Below are 16,428 nucleotides of genomic sequence, written 5' to 3'. Positions count from 1 at the left end.
AAACAAACAAACTTGTAAACATGCTTAAAATTCAATATTAAAAATATAAAGTCCAATTTGCAACACAAAAAATAGAAATACCGCAGATATTCTTTAATAATGTTGTACAAAAGGTTGATTTCTTCATATTAGTTTCAAACTTTTGAATATTCAAATTAGCAAGTGGAACGTAACGTATCAGAATTACATTCTGACTTTATTTTACATTTATTAAACAAACTTATCCGACGCAAAATATGCTTAGATCACTTACACTTTGATCATAAATATGTGGCCAAGTCGGGATACCCCTTGTGCTTAGTAGTAATGGAAAACAAGGGAATATGAATCAAATTAGGACCATCCGGAAAGCCGGACACAGGTTATTATAAGTAAAGCTCGGCGTGTAACAGGTGAGAATCTATAAATATTAAATAATGAAAAGGGCATTCATGCTATTTCGCACAAAGACATGACGGTCAAGTAACTGGATTTTTGTACAATCAAACTGTTGAAACGAATGGTAGGAAATTGTCGTGTCCTCGTACACTGGGCTGACTATGGAAAGCCATCAGGGTAGGGTTTATGCTTACAACATGACAGCTTTATGACAGAGACATTTGCAACAGAAATCAGGCTATAGAGCTATTGTCAAGATGCTCGCTTGTCAGATAGAGCATGACCGGGTGTAGCGAAATGGACTGTAACGACGTGGTGAGACTGGAAAAGCGTTTTAATATAAAGTGCTCAACCTCTGTATTGACAAGGCCATCTGCATGTCTGGATGTATATTTGTATTGTTTTTGGTGATCGCGCTTTAATCTATGATTTGTTTCCTAAAATATTGGCGAAGGTTTGACGAATGTTATATAAATTTAGCACCAATCGGGATGCTCTTTTGTTGTATGAAAAGTTTATTTCTGAAAATGAAATAGTTATTAGAAATATAAAGTTGCGAGAGCTCACAAGTTCATTTTAAGTGTGTGGCATAATATTTTGTTAGCATTTGTTAAAGTGATTTCATCGAATGCGTTTAACCTAATTTAACTGCTATATTTACAGTCTTGGCCAAAATGTTTGCATACTGTTCTATATTGATGTTATTGTCTACATGCATGGAGTAGTTAATGAGTAAATGCCAAAGTAACAGAGAAGATAGTGTATGATCGAACAAACATTTACGTGTTGTTATTCTGGTCAGTATAAGTTGTTTTGAGCATTTGTTCGTTTTGTATAAAAGCGTGTGCTTTTGGCGTCATCTTTTTTTTCGAAACAGATCATCGCTTTATTCAGACAATTATCTGTACTTGGTGTAGAGCCATGTCTCGTCACGTGCCAGATATTATAGGGCGTGAAATTGTTCGATTGTCCAGAAATTGTATGAAGCAAACCGAAATTGCCAGAACAGAAAGGTACCCCAGTGTACTGTGTCCAGAATCCTGAAAAACATCATCGGACTACAGGAAACGTTGTTCCAAGAAAGTCTACTGGTAGACACCGAAACACTACTACCAGAGATGACGGTGTTTTGTTCAGGTTAACATGTCTAGGTCGAAAGAAGTCTTGGAACACCTTACGACAGGAATGGTATGAACAAATTCATTCCAGGGTATTCAGAAGAATAGTGAATAGGAGACTGACCAAGCAAGGTTATTTTGCAAGAAGGGCTATCTACAACCCGATATTAACGCCGACACGATGTTACTAGGGCAAGACAGCATGCCAACTTACTGTTAGAACACTAGCGACATGTCATCTTTTTAGATGAGTCCTGTTTCGGGATTGTTAAATCTGATGGCAAGATTCGTTGTTTGCCTAGATAACAGATGAGGGAAGACTGTCTTTCTCACAGGGAACACATAGGAGGTGGTGCATTACATATTTTGGCAGCTATTGATGATGGTGGAAAAACAGCTAATCATATTCTCCAGGTAAACGTCAATGACGCCTCCTACAGGCATCACATAGAGACGATATTTCTGCCATATGCTAGGGGAAGGTTTGACAATAACTTTGTGTTCTAGGATGGCAATGCCACTGCCCACAGTGCACGTATTGTAGAGAATTATCTCGACCAGGAGGGAGTTACAAGATTGCCATGGCCAGCATTGTCCGCAGATTGTAATTCCATTGAGAACTGTTGGACAGAACTGAGCCAGAAAATTTCTAACAACGAACCTAAACCAGCTACTGTAGCTGGGTTGCAGCGCCTTCTAGTGACAAGCTGAGATGAAATCACGGTGGATTACATCAATAACCTCATAGACAGCACGGCACGTCGCCTTATGGAGGTTATTACGAGAAGGACCAACCAAGTACTGAATGTTTAATATCAACTAATATAAGGCTACAGACACTATTTATCATAATTTGATGTGTGTTTCATCATTATATATGTTTTGATAAGTTTCTTTTTACTTTATGATAGGTGAAATGCAGAATCATATATATTTTTACAGGTGTCTGATAAAATTGTTTGCTGTTCTAATATATCGCTCATGATAAAACCTGTCTCATTATGCAAAGTACATATGTAGGTGTTTAATATAACACTCATTTCTTACTTTGACAGTGCTAAGTGTATTTGTATTCCATCGTAATAATAATGATGTTAATTGTTACAAAATATGCAAATATTTTGGCCAAGACTGTATTAGGAGGTTGCTGAAATATGTTATTCTTTAAACTACGAAACAAAAAGAGTGCTAGTAGCATCGGTGCTAGAAATAATTATTTTTGTTAGTTATAAATCAGCATAAATTTGTGTCTGATTGGGCGTGCCAGACTGTGAATCTGAGATGCCATGGATCGCATTCCGTTTCCACAAATAGTGCTACGAACTTTAGGACTGTGAATGCGTTATAAAAGTAATGGTCAAATCGCAATTATATGATTAGAATAATCCAAGAGCTGGTGATGAGTGGTATCGGTTCAAATTTTGGTACGGCTAGCGCAGATAGTCCTTGTGTAGCTTTGTATCTGAAAGACAGAAACCAACTTAATTGCTATTTTGTCATTAATATTAATTAAAATACTCAAAACGTATTGAATATAGACATTTTCACATTAAATAATTATATGGACTTCCTTAACTTACTTCTAACACTTATTCATCTGTGTATGAAATTGTGATAATTTTACAGTACTAAAGTAATGCAGAATTTCTAACAAACTAACATACTGCGAGTTAATTGCACTTTAAGAGAACAATTTTCCAGGTATAGGCTACCACTGAAACTTGTTCAGCATGGTCAGTCTAATGGGTATGACTACATACTATTTTTCAACAACATTTTAACAAATTTCTGAAGAAAGCTGAATTCAGTGTTATGACATATATCTTAACATACTTTCCACAAATTCTCTACTATATGTGAACGTTGGTTTTCAAGAAAAGGCTTAATCAGACCAAAGCCACGACAGCTCTTTTCTACTACACCAGGGACTTAACAGGTAATAGCCGAATGTTTTTGCTGTGACTCCAGTTTCTTCGGTCATATTTCTCATGAAAACAAGCTTTGATTTCGAGATGTGGATGGAAGCTTGAGAAATATTTGAACTTATAAGTAATGATAAACTCCAAATTATCGTTTATTATTTTGTCAACGGTACGAGGATACGGTACGTTTTGTTTGTTTTTGTTTTTTGTTGTTGTTGTTTCTTGTTTTCTTGAGCTAGAGGGTTCTCTATAGTTACAGTCTTCACTTTTAGATGAGTGTGTTGCACTGGATGTTCTATCCTAATTACTCTGCTGTGCGAGTAGTGCAGTTTCATGATGAAGGCTGAAAGATTTCTTCTTTGAAATGTGTCATTTGGTTCCTTTTCATTTAACAATCAGTCTTTCGAATGGTTGGGAATTCGCCCTGAATAAAATGTATAGTTATTAAACAAATCACCGTGGCGCTATGTCTCGAGTTTATCTTGGCACGCCACTAAATCATTATACGCAAATATTTTTTATAAAGCGTGATTAACCCTTTTTATTTTGTTTCTATTGTAAAAAAGACTTAAATATAACGGTTTTCAACATCAGAATTTCTCAGTATTATTCGACATAAAAGTTATAGAAATTTTCTTTAAATTCTAAATCAATATCATCACTAAAGTTTCATATAATATTATTAATTACATTTGTTACAGAAAAACGTTTTTAGTTTATTAGTGAGCCGTACTTGTGTTGAATAAACTATGCGACACAATAAATTCATACAGGTGTGTAGGTTAACTGTGGGTGTTTATTTGATGTACTATGAGGCATCATTGAAGAACGTTCATACAACTTGACACGTATGATCGGGGTACTATACAAAATTGTTGAACCTGAAGGAAGCCAATTTTTTATATCGTAATTTAATGACTAAGCTCTCTCTCGCACACACACACCAATTTGTAGAATAATCCATTTATTTACACATGCAAAATGTACTGATCGTGTAATGTGGCAGGTCTATGTTTGACTAGCGATGTAGTCAGTCACATCATATTAGTTTATAAAGTAATGAATAAGATCAAGGATCTTGCTCACTTTCTATATTTCTAACTTTCTAAATTCTTGTCGAGCAAATGCGTCACTATAAAAGTCCATTTCTTGGGACGGCTATTCAAACATATCTGTCATCAAGAGCATTTAAGACCTGCAATAAAAACTAAATATTTCAAGCGCTAACTGAGCATTGGAAATGGTTATTAAACTAGCCTGTAAAGTGAAACAAACATCAACACTTGTCCAAAGAACCAATTTGTTAAACAGTAATCAGAATTCAATGATCTCCAAATTCATGATGCAATGTTAAAATTCTGTCATCTGATATCTCACAACTAATCTGAAAACCGCTTATCTTCGATTCAAGGAGAAACATGGTTCTTAACTATGGACAACGAATGAGTAGAAGCGTGTAATGTGATCTGATGAGTCGCTTTATACAGTTTTCAGCAAAACTTTGAAGAATACACTTCCAATAATGCAAGCTGCTGGACGCAGTGTAATGATACTGGGAAATAATTCATATACTTTAACATTGTTTCTGAACATAATTACGCCACAATGATATATTTTTGTTTTAATATGCAAGGGCTCTTATTACAATCGTGCTGTACTCACATCTTGTTTTACTTTCTTATCCCCATCAACTTTATTTTAGCCCGATCAATGTGAACATAAGAAAATTACTGTTTAATATTCGTAATCAATAACATATAATTTAGAAATATATTTTTATTTTCTTACTGGAAGCATATTACTTTCTTCCCGCGTCTATCTCAATTTATCGATTTGTCTCTCACTCCTTCTTCCTCCTCTCTTCTTTATCATTGAATTTCTGTTTTTATAATCCTTACTCAAACACACGTCGGCCCGGTCCCTTTGTTTAGGATATTATACCTTCTTCCTGTCTATCTGGCTGTAACGTTATAACCATAGGAGGTCTTGTAATCTCCATACTGGCTAAACTTAGAAAAGTGGCCGCTATACCCGTTCATTCCAATCATTTTATAATACATATATAAATATACATAGAGTACTGTAATTCCCTAATTCTTAGACACTTCCCAGGTGTCGGCTGCTTTATTACACATACTCAGCTTCAAACGATATTATCTTACACCTCATTTGATACCGGTTCTTTCAAGACTATAATGCAACAGTACACCTTGTTCTTTACATTGTCTAAAATGAGTTCCAAACGAATGACAGTCACTTACATCATCTTTATTAGCACAAACACTGGTTCTCAATACGATTGCGCATCAACAAAATAAACTTGGAAATCTCCTTCGCCAACGCAATCCTCTGGCTATATTTATGTACTTATTGGAAATCGTACTTCTCGGCCACTTGGCTACAATTGAACAAGACACATCCCGATATATTCAGTAGAGTGTATACCACATTTGGTGTAGGATATTATTGTGAGATCAGATATTACTTGAGGTCCTGTTAAAGCGACCTGTTAATATTTTGTTTGTTTGTAGTTGATTACAAAGCTAAACAATGAGCTATCTCTACTATACTCATCACGATGTTTAGCGTTATAAATCCGCAAACTTACTACTGAGCCTATGTGAGGCCCGTCAATATGTATTTCAACTTATTCGGTTAACTTTGTATTACGCCGTTTATAAAAGTATGAAATCATTATAGAAGATTAAACTGCGAACCTCATGGGATAAATGTTACTTAGCTTATCCGTAATTATTCATAATTTATTTTTATTCTGTTGGCTACAAACGATAAGCGGATCTTTACAAGTTGGAGTGCTTAATCCTACTCCTAGTTTAAAGTCTATAATTTCATTCCTCTTGTGTGACTAATGAATAGTAGTTAATCTAACGACTGACGTATCCTACTAGGTACCTCTTCCATTAATCTACATTGTATCATTCCCACTCTGTATTTGGTATCTATTTTGGTAGTCTGTGTAAAGCCACTTGTTTTTGGATAGATATAACGATAAATAGATGAACAGAGACTTCTTTCTGATAAATCTAAAAGACACCTTAACGTTGTCTGTCAAAAATCGCTCAAAACAAATAAAAATTTCCAACTCGTCAATGTGATATATACTTAATGCATGATTCATCTATGCAACCGCTTTAGATACAAACATGTGTATAAATAAATGTGTATAGAAGTACATACAACTCTTTACACCCACAGTAGTCTTTACTTTCTCTCCGAGATCGATCTTCATAGCAAAAAAAATTACTTGCGCGTTTCCCAAAACGTTCAAAATATAATTACACTCCACCAGAACTTACAAATGTGTAAACCCGGGCAAACTGTGTAAATAATGAGCATCTAAAAGGCCAAGTCCTAACGAAGCCAGTAAACTAGGACAGAAGCCTTTAAGCTGCTGTCTCATGCCATTGTCTAGAGGATGTAAAATAATTAAAGCGCTGGATAATTATATTTGGTGTATGCCAAATGCCGTATTTTCAAAAGAAGACATTCTTTACTTCGCCCGCGGCACGTGCTCGTACAGCTGATATACTGCTTCGAACTTTAGGCAACAGAGCTTTACTACAAAGTAAAACAACCTGGAAATATCTTTTGGCCACATCTTAATTTGATTACCTGGTCGTTTAAGCAAAACGGTAACCTTGTTTGCAAAGACTTCAGACGAACTTCAACCCAACGACTATTTCGGATCAAGCTTCAAGGTATTTAGACTCTTTGTCAACTATTTTATTAAATCTCTTTATCCCGTTCTTCAAAGCGATCTTTTTTCTTTTAACTAATGTATTATCGCTTTTTATTTTTACCTAATTTTCTCTTTAAATTTTTTTATTTCCTTTTATCTTGCTAATTAATCTTCTATATTTTTCTCTCACGTTATTTCACAAGCTTCATTTAAATAATGCGTTTCATTGCATTTTAAAAACTTTTCTCGCTGTTATACTCTCTCTCTCTTATCCCGATGAATAAGCAGTAAGTTTTCAGATTTAGAACGCTAAAATATGGGGTTCAATACTCGGCGAAAAACAAAGCTCACATAGCCCATTTTGTACCTTTGTGCTCAAACAACATCAACAACTGTCTTGTCTTCTGTAGTTTCCTTCTGTTTCTCTCATTCCATTTTTACCTTTTCTACAACTTTATTTCCAATTTTGGGGAATCTCTAGCCGAAAATGTGTGATTTGACTGTCACCCTTATAACACTCTCAGAGCCTCAAAGTGTTGAGCACGATTTTTTCTCGCAATGATATGCTAACCATAGATCCTCGAGTCCATAATCTGGCATGCTAACCACTAGGACACGCCTAATTTACTTTGGTTTATAAGAATCAAAATACTTATGAGACTTCTGAGTAAAAAATAGAAGAATAGTTGATAAATGTATTCTATAGCTAACTTAGACTAATAATTCATGTTAATTTTCTTAGACATATGGAAATAGCTTAAATTTTTATTACTCGACAACTGTTTTTAACTTTCTTCATAATTTATGATGCTCGCTATGCAGGAGCAAGGTTAACCATACTCCTTGTGAAGATTCTGTGAATGATCAAATACTTTCCAAAGGCAAAAGCAGCTTGAACACCTAATATATATATATATATTAGCTGGAGTATCTGTCCCCTGAACGTAAGTTATGTAAATTCATGATTAATGAAGGGTTATCTTAGGACATGAAAAGTTTCTTCCTTTATATGTAATTGTAAAAAACAAAACAAAAAAAAACATAGAATGTGAAACTGCAACTTTGCATTATCTCCACATGAATCCAACAAACCTTCTTGCCAAGAATGGTAAAGATCCATCAACAGGAGGCTAAGTAGTGGTAAAAAACACAAAAACCGCAAAACGCAAATTGCAAAACTGAAAATTTGTATGTATGGACCTCATGAACTTCTACACCAATTTGGATGAAGCTCCATCTACACCCTGCGAAGTAGTTATATGGACATACAACAGACAGTACTATTATATTGATATAGATATATCACGAGGCTTATTAAAGTATAAGCTATACTTATATTGCAGATGAAGAGTGTTGAGTTTAACGTGTTACAAGTTGTCTGCACAATACGACCTTAAAATCCTTATGCGTATACACAAGTACTGTAGTTGACACTCAACTGTGGTACACTAAGTTTGCGGATAGTAATGTTCCCTTAGTACTTGCTAACATTGGAGTATGCATATCATAAATATACTTCTCATTTCGTAGTCGATTAAATTTTGCTCTTCGTCGTGATTAAAGTAAGGTTTATCGATTTTGTGTTAATGCAAGTCTACGTGAACTAGATTAATGCCAGGGAAGCGGCAGCCCTTTAGGGCAATGAATTTTCGATTGAAGTGTTGCTTTCCGGAAAACTCCTTCATTGTTACAGCATAGTGCAATCAAGAGAAAATTGTCTTAGTATCCATTAAACTGTAACGTCGATTTACAACATTATATCGCTTATACGTTTCACAGCACTTTGCATGAAAGCATTTTGGAAAGGCTAAGCTAAGCTGTTCATAAAACTAAAATATAATGAGATAGATATCTCTAAACTTATCGAATTTTAGATCTTTCTTTTCTGTAATGAAAAAGTAATGCTTTCATATTGTTACATCTGCTTCAGCTATACTAAAAATGCTGAAAAATGAAAACGTTTAGACCAATTTTTTTTCAGGAATAAATAAGTTTCAAAGAGTAATGACAAATACATTTGAACATAGAGAGAGTTATATTTGGTAAAGAAGTTCAAATACATTAATGGCCTTGAAATGATTGCTTTCAGGTAATAATTAAAAATTAATTATAAAATGGACACAAAACAATTTACACTCAAAAAGTATATTTCTTTTGTTTTATAAAAGTTTTCTGCTATCGAACTCCGATATGGGAAATTACCAATTAAATTCTTTTTACTGAACTTATTATTAGGACCTCCAGCCTTTCTTTGTGATAAGAGTTTGGATTCGACGAGACACAGACCTCATATGACGTCTTTTTCGAATTCAGACCACGTGGTTCGTGTAGTAGTAGAACAGGAATTGTTTCATATATGTTAACATAAAATTATAGCGCAACGAATGCAATGACATTCAAGTTCATCCTGATAATGCTCAATTGGATTAAGATATGGTGACTGACCGAGAAGATGGTTGAATCCATTGTCATGCTTTTTAAATCAGCCTCAACCCGTATATGGGCTGTCACTTGTGACTTCGTCGTCTTGAAGAGCTCTTTCCACCAGAATGAAAATGCAGTATTGTGAGATGGAGACGATTGGCTAAAAAGTTTAATTATACTCCGAGATGTGCAGAGGGTCTAACCCCTTCCAAAACAACGTTTTCTACACCAGTACAATATTTCCTACAGTTTATACTATCGGAAAAAAACCCTTATCTTGTTTCTGCATATTTACAGCTACTATAAGAAAAGAGCGAGAAATGCGACCGATCAAATAACATCACACACACTTTCAGTTATTCATTTCTATGGTTTTCACTGTAAGAACCATTAAAAATGAGCTTATCTTGTGCTTCTAAGATAAGTGGTTTTTGGATTGACTGGTTGTCTGCGGTCATATGACAGTTTCTGTAATACCTTTACATGGTACAGTTGTAAAATTTTGATCCTTACCAATGTTAAAAGAAATAATTCATTGATACATACATATTCTGTCGTCTGTTACACATTAAACGCCTATCCAACCATCTTTCCTTCAGACAGTCAGCGGGATACACGTTTTTCTACTGTCAGATGTACTGAATGTGCAATCTGTTTCGATTGTCACATTTGACAGACTGATTTCTCTAATAATCAATCAATCTAAGAAATCGCCTTAGCTAGATCAGACACCACTATCATTCCACCTTTGAAAGTCGAAATATCCTTGCTCTTACCCATTGTTTTGAAAACTAACCATAATATGACTTCACATCCGTATCTATAGAATTTAAATAATTATTGTATATTAAATAAACAGTAGATTTTTGCATATGAAACTTGATACCTTGTTCTATAAATGTTTGTGGCGATCCTAATCAAGTGGATAATCAGTATAAATATTAATATTAATAAAATATTAATAGTTGGTAACAGTGAACTGAATTCAAGGCATATTCACATTTCTTCCACGATTTTTATCCTAATGTTAAATTCTTTCTTTAAAAAAATTAGTGCTATTTATGACTTAACCCTTGTATTTTGCTTATACTTACATATTTGCATTTATACTAACAGTAAAGTTAATTAAGTAGTTGTTTTTCTCCTCATCAACCCTTCATTTATTTATACTCAGTAAAACTGAGAACATATATTTTTTGAAATCACATAATATACATCGACACAATGACTTGTCACGTCACTATGCAGTCCTCTTTTATATCAATTCTCCAGTTAAAATTGTAATGTTAGTCTTGTTTGTGCGAAATCACAGTTGATTAGATAGTGCACAAAACAAATATGATTTTTAACCAGCTGTTTTGGAAGAGAACTAATAAAACATGTAATTATGGTGTAGTAGCTCGATGAATAACGAAAGTTTTCTCTTCTGTATATTTTACTGAATAAAGATAAAACAGCATCTTTATGGGAACATAAGTAATTTTAACCAAGTTTTACTTATGAGTGTGCCTTCTTAACTGTATCACTGTACAAAGTCCATGGGAATTTAGTTTGACGTCTAACGTATCTCAACTTAAGCGCAGCCACGGACGAAAAAATAAACATTGTATGTTTATATAAGAATTTATAACAAAATTAAATATATCCATAATATAACAATAAAATTCACATCTCTTTAGATGATATTATTCTGTAAAAAAAATATTACTTTTATATGATTTTTGTGTGAGCTTTTGAATACAGAAAATACAACGTCAGAAATGCTTAGTAATATTACTGTGTCCCTAGTGTGCATAAAGAAATCGAAATATCGTTTTGAAAAATAAATTCTATAGAAATCAAGAAACATTTTGTTTCTTGTTAGGTCTCGCACGGCCCGGTGGTTAGGGCGCTCGACTTGCAAACTACAGACTCAAATCCTTCATTAAACATGCTCGCCTTGTCAGCCATGAAAGCATCATAATTTAACATTCAATCCGACTTTTCGTTGGTGAAATAGTAACCCAAAGTTGGTCTTGTTGCTTTCTCTCCAATCTATCACTTATAACTCAGGGACGACTGACGCAAATAACCCATGAATAATTTTGCAAGAAATTCAACGGAACTGATTTTTGCTCTATAAATAGAAATTGACTTAAAATGATATTTCAGAAATCTATTTTGAATATTTGTAAAAGTTTATCTGCTAGTCTTATCTGAAGTTGTGGTTTTGTTTTGTTGTATATACATGTTTATTTTAAAGGATTTATAATTACTTGTATGTTAGGAAATTAGGGGGAAGGTAACATCAGTTGAAGTCGAGAGAATGTGAGAAAGCAGCCGGCCTTCGATCAGTATCTAAGGGATTAGGGGATTACAGTACTCTAGCTTATTAGAAATGATTAAAATAAGCAGTTATAAGCGGCCAGACAGCCTTTCTAAGTTTAGCCGATACGAAGACTACAAGACACACTATGGTTATGAAACGTTATAATCCAATATACGGGAACCAGGCGCAAGGTCAAAAAGAAAGGTGCCAATTCGGCCTGGGTTTGAGTAAATAATATAAAAGACAGGAGTTCAACAAAAATAAAAAAGAAGACCGGGAGAGAACGAATAAACCAAGAAGGAAGAAAGCAATGCTGCCAGTAGGAAACAAAATTTATTTCTAAATCCATGTGTTATTGATTACTAGTAATAAACAGTAATTTCGTACAACCTAAAGTTGGTGGACATAAAAAAGGAAAACGAAGTACAAGTATAACACAATTATAACAATTTAAACATAAACTGGATTCAGTGCATAATTAAAATAAAACCGATATTAAACTACACCCATTATAAAATTTTACTAAAAAAAAGAGAAAATGCACCTAAAAAGTTACTTAAAACTACTACGATTTCAAGGACTGACGCTAGTTGCGATAGTGTTTTAGTACCTGACTATGAAATACGTTATGTATTTAAAATAAACACAAACTTTAGGTTCGCAAGTTTAAAACATTGTCCTATGAGACAGTAGTTCCCTAAGACACTTTAACCTTCCCTTAAGAAACATAAAACGATACACATAAAAACAAAGGATTCTGCTTTATTCTACTCCAAAAAATCATAATTAGTTGAAATAATCAAAACAGCAGACTTCCACTTTTTTTTTCACTCAAGTATTACTGTCATTAATTATAGTGAATATAATATTAGTATGAACCAACAAATATCTCAACACACTAAGAAACAAACAAGATAAGCAAAAATACAAAAGCCTTATTTTACTTAATTATAAGTACGTTTATATGTATAAATATACTTATGAAAATACGTCGTTATTAAACTTTGTTATGATAAAACGGGATTCTACGATAAGTAGAATGATTTTTATTTGCACTGGAGACATTGAAATGAACAATGACATTTAAAATAAAGTCGATGTTGTTTTTGTTACCAAAAACAAGCATTTAATTTGTTAAGAGAAGAAGTGAAACATTAGAAGTTTTTTTTTTATTTAAAAAAGGAAGTTTTTATACATAAATTACATAAAATGGAAATCTCAGATAAATAAGATTATTTCTATTAAAACGTGGTTCATAGTAGTAAAATACCAATAAAAAACATCAACAAAAAAAGAAGTATATGCCTATTGTAAATATATTCATTTACGTGATATGGCATGTAAAAATGACAAGATGTTTTTGTTTCGCGACGTCAAAAATAGTTTCCAATCCAGTTGCTTGTTGCCCCCCAGAAGCACAGCGATATGTCTGCGGACTTACAACGCTAGAAACGGGGTTTCGATACCCGTGGTGGGAAGAGCACAGATAGCCCATTGTGTAGTTTTGTGCTTAACTTCAACAAACAAACAGTTGCTTGTTACTAAGTTGCCATTTTTCTTGAAATCGGATTTTTTTTTTAAATTCATTTCAATCTGTTTCCATGCTGTTTAGAATATCTATGTAAACTCTCGATAACACTTTGAATGGTGCCTTGTTTTTTTCACGAAATTACCGAATAATAAAATATTTCCTAATATTCTATGCTAGACATGACTTATGCTGCTCTTGTAACAGACAAATGGTTCAGTTCTTTATAAAAACTGCAAATTACAAATGTTTTGGTCAGTAACGAAACAACATTGAAACTAAGTTAATACCACTTAATACTTAATTTTAAAAGTTATTGATAAAACATGGATGTCCACTATATTAGTGAATAAAAACATGCATATTGAGTCAAAATATAAAAACAAAAGTTCGAAAGTCAAATATAGGGCTCTACAATGCTAGAGCGGTATACTGTAATATTATTGGAAAGCTACTCAGTAATCACTAAGCTAAACCAGTAATATCTTTTGTTTTTATAGTAGCAATTTTTCTTGGGGCTAAGTGAATTTTGCAGATATCACTCGAAAATAGATTTCCTATTCTTTTCACAAACTTACTCAAACTTACATCCAGCTATATTTGTGACAAAACTGCAGCAAAAGAAGAAAGGAATGTTAAAGTCTTAAAAGTTCAGTTAAGCTAAGGACAATCAGAAAGTTATGTTTAATACTGAGTAAGTCAAAGTCTAGATGCATTAGCTTATACACAAATTTAAGTAATAGCAGAATGCTTGCATTTAAATTATTATCGTTAGAAATATTGAATATATGTTTGATTTTAGATTGTGTTCTTAATACTTCTTTCAGATGTCTAGCAATACCTTAGATCCTCTTGATTAGAAACGCGGGTCTTGAAATGTTTGAACGTTTTATATGGGAATATAAATGTATATTTTAATTAAAGATGCGTAAACTACCATAACAATACTAGATATAACTGGGAATGATGTCTAACACAGAACTTAAGGAAGATAATATTATTTAGTGTTACAAGAATTCTAGTACATTTAGACGTAAGTGATTAACCCCTCTCTAAAACAATGACTGTCGGAAAAGTACTTACAAGCATAGATATGTCATACAAAAATGACCCAGTATGACGTTCCTCTTAAGAAATGGGTTTTATTACACATGGAAAATATTATTATCCACAAGTGTATTTTGTGATTTCTTTTGTATGTCAAATTCACTTCATAAGTGGAAGTATAAAAACCTTGTTTATAGAAGCTTCAATAAAGTGTACTGAGGTAGGAAAGAGTCAAAATTAGTGTCAAGTTTGATTTCAGCCTTATTTTAACTAAAAACTTCCATTTTACAATCCTAATCCAAACTAATGGGTCAAAATTCACACAGCGAGAATGCCATCTGTTTATTTTATTTACTCTAATTTTTTATGCATTAATAAATTATACTACTTGCTGTGTCAGTCATTTTACATGGAACACACCTGACGAAATTATTTTCCTCCTGATAGAAAAGTTAAATAGTTAATTACTCTGGGTCTATCTTCAGATTACACATCTAGCTTATTGCATTGTCCCTCCCCTAAAAAAAAAACGAAAAATATTCGCACTATTAATAGCCTACGACTTTTGGCACTGTGCGTAGTGCTACTAAATACATTAACGGACATTGTGTTGTGTTTTATTTTTTCTTCCTGTTAAGTTTCAACTACAATAAAAAAATATTGTTTTCTGAGATAAACGAAACACTTTAACCTGATATTTGCCGAAGAATAATGAAATAAGACAAGAGGTCATGGAAATGAGACGCTGGAAACTACATAAAAGAACAAACTCAAAGGAAAGAGAAAATACTAAAAGGGTTGAAACAAAGAATGATAAAATGCTAAACAATGTGTAGTCTCTCTGGCTAACCAACATCACAACTGACAAACTGAATGGATCTCAACTCAATTGGCTGACTCAAATATACGTAGCAAATTGACTGAAACTAACCTATAGCAGATTGATGGATTAACTAGTCAGGCTAATATCGTTTGATAAAGGAAATCATGTTATTCGTCTCTGTTCCACAGCCCATTCTCATTGGTTCTAAATTACGTCTTCATCACATGATTGGTCCAAAACTATACACCTCCCACAATTCAAAGCTAAGAAAATAACTTTATCATCATCATAGCTCGTATTCAAAGATTGTCGCATATTAAACGGATGTAAATGAATTCAAAATGAAAATATATTTCCAGACGATAAGTTAAAACGGAGGAACATGCGAATGAATATTACTTACAAAGCTAGCTTACTCTTTCCGTAAGAAATCTCTCTACACCTGAAATTGCCGTAATTCATAGTTCCATGGTCATTATAATACATTATATGCAGCCATCTTTAATTTAAATAGTTGAGCGCCAAAACATATGCCTAATAATCCAATCATATACCACATACAAAAAAATAAGCTACAGACTGGTACCATTGATAGATATTCATACACTTTTCAGTTTGACTTATACTATTTTAAGGTGTTCGTGTCAAGGATTAAAAATGAAAAAAAAAGACGTTTCCAAATAAATAAATTCGCAGACTAAACAAAATAATATAAGAGAAACCCAACAACTTGTGTTTTTGATGCGAAATAAGTTATTTAACAAAGTAAATGTTCTTATGGCTCAGAGATTCATTTTTAAACGGAACATCCTCGTTGGTTTTTCTCTAATCTTATGTGTTGTTAACAAGCATATTCGAATTTTACTCCTCTGTCCCAGAAAGGTGTCGGAAATATAATAAATTTGTTTGTTTAGAATTTTCGCGCAAAGCTAAACAAACGCTATCTGAACATAGCTGTCCCTAATTTTGACCTTGTTTTGATAAAATGTAGTTAACACACGGGATCACATATAAAAGGTGCAATGAATTTCAAAAAAAAGATCCAAACGTTGAGCACTTTCGTATAGTTGACTATTCTTCTTAAGGAGACCTTTTATTCTTTTGAACAAGAATAACCAACTATTCGAAAGTTTTGGGTCTATTTTTAAAATTCATTGCACCTAATTTTGAACTGATAGAC

At 33.3% G+C, this 16,428-nt stretch overlaps 1 protein-coding gene across 1 annotated transcript in view; it reads right to left on the bottom strand.

The window, feature by feature from the left end:
* The window catches only part of LOC111085734 (Down syndrome cell adhesion molecule-like protein 1 homolog), a 148,184-nt gene that overhangs the window by 94,180 nt on the left and 37,576 nt on the right, over positions 1–16,428 (bottom strand). The window lies entirely within an intron of this gene.

Source organism: Limulus polyphemus, unplaced genomic scaffold, assembly GCF_000517525.1.
Source record: "Limulus polyphemus unplaced genomic scaffold, Limulus_polyphemus-2.1.2 Scaffold582, whole genome shotgun sequence".
NCBI classification, from domain to species: Eukaryota; Metazoa; Arthropoda; class Merostomata; order Xiphosura; family Limulidae; genus Limulus; species Limulus polyphemus.
Note: the sequence above shows the minus strand (reverse complement) of the source record. Positions and strands in the feature narration are given on the sequence as shown.